Below are 2,045 nucleotides of genomic sequence, written 5' to 3'. Positions count from 1 at the left end.
GAGGAGAACACCTGAATTGTGCTGGGTTGAGGCAGAGAGAGACGTAACCAAAAGATGAGACTTTACAGCTGTGCTGGCAATTATTTCATGCAGTCCCCACCCAGGAACCTTCCTGTCTAACCAGGTTTTTGGCGAGGGGGAAGGGTTGTTTATACACATGAGGATTAAAAAAAATAACTTTCATTAAGCCACAGCAACCAGTTCTGCCGCTTGTGTCGTCCCTAATTGCTTCTCGCCGTCGGGAATGGAGAGGTAGGCAGGGTTGGCAGGCGTGAGATCCACAACATGGGCTTGGTAAGTGGGTCATGCCCATGCACAAAAATAATTAGGGCCATAATTAAAATTAATATGGAGAATAACATGCATTAAGCTGGGATCTCCAAGGTTCAGCAGGCTGAGCGGTGGAGGGAGAGGAAGGGGAATGGATCACGCTGCGCGTGATTGACCCTTGTCACGTGTTTGAGATGTTGGTATGATTCAAGTTGGAGCCGTCCACAGTTTTAGGTGTCCCAGCGATGAACTTAGCAGCCAGGAGGACGTGGGAGAAACAGAGTAAACATGAACCAAAGCATGGGTGGCCACTTACTTTTCAGTGGAATATGTGACCGTCGATCGTGTGACCAACAGACCTTAAAAGCAAAGCCCCCGTCCACCTTATTGCATTGCAGTCATGGAGAAGACTCTCTCTTCCATATATACCAGCTTGCCACCCATATTCACCCCAATAAAAGGGCTTTGCAGTGGGTCTGGATGGTGACTAGATGTGCCGTGTTTCAGACCTTGATGGTCACAACTGGAAACACTTTGCAGGGCGAATTGAAAAGATTAATCATTTAAAGGGTTGAGCATTTTTTTTCCCTGTTTAATTTTCACCTTTTTACCCAAATGAAATTTAAGAAAAATATTTAATTGAAATAAAAGGAATAGGAATTTGGAGACGCTTCGTCTCTCTTCCCTATGCTCTTTCCCTGTTTTTTTCTCACTGCTAGAAAACAGGAGGAGGATAGAAAACGTGAAGACACCTACGCTGTTTCCTCTTGATTCAGATCAAATAGAACGGTTTGCTTCTTGTTTCAATGAAAACCCCTTTGAAAGGTACCCGCATGTTTGTGATAAACCAGCAGTTGCATCTCCACTAGGTGCAGATGCAGGCATTGCAAAGGCCCCTGTGTCCTTGGGCGGCTTTCAGAGACCGACAGGCACTTGTACCATCTCAGCTCTGATTTCGCTCCATTGATATCAATGGAATCGCTCCTGGTTTATAGCTAGGGAGTGAAAGGACAGGCCAGCCCGAAGACTTGCTTAGTTTCATTTTATAATAAAAAGGGGGTTTTGCTTTGGGATGGGATTGTCCTTTTAGTGTCTCATAATAAATAAATATATTTATTAGAGCTCTCCAAACCGCGAGAAGTGAGGGCTCAGGTCTGTAGTGTGCAGCTGGTCCCTAGCACAGCTGGAACCACGGCCCTTGGTCTGAACGGTCTAAACTTTGGGTCCGAGTCCTGAAATGAGCTTCATGGCATGAATTGTGCCCATGCAAAGGGACGTGGGGCTAGGGAGAGCCCATTGGAAAGCAGCACAGCTGCTCCCTCGATAAGGAGGAAGGATTCCTAGACACCAAAGTGCCCTTCTCTGCAATCGCAGACTTCCAGCTCTGGGTTTCAACCCTTTTTAGCCTCTTCCTGAAGAGCAGGAGCTCTCGACTGTGAGGAACCCAGCCCAGACGATGTTTTGTTTAATGGATGTGAGCAAGAGGCCCCTTCAGCAATTTCTAAATACCAGGCTTTTATTAGTGGGACAGCGAGCCCTCCCTGCATGGACTCCAGCTCCCGGTGTACGAAAGGCCAATGCCATTTTTTACAGAGCAAATCTTATTAAGGGAGAAAAGATTGAATTTTCCTCCCTTCACCTCCTGGCTTCCTCAGCTGAGCTGCTCTTTTCCAGCAGCAGCCCCGGCAGATCTCAAGGTGATTAACAAATGTTCCAGGTGGAGTAAGTCTGCACTCGCGTGTACGAGGGGAAAATCCGCAGAGCCTTTCTTAGTG

This window comes from Alligator mississippiensis, chromosome 16, assembly GCF_030867095.1.
Source record: "Alligator mississippiensis isolate rAllMis1 chromosome 16, rAllMis1, whole genome shotgun sequence".
Taxonomy (NCBI): domain Eukaryota; kingdom Metazoa; phylum Chordata; order Crocodylia; family Alligatoridae; genus Alligator; species Alligator mississippiensis.
Note: the sequence above shows the minus strand (reverse complement) of the source record.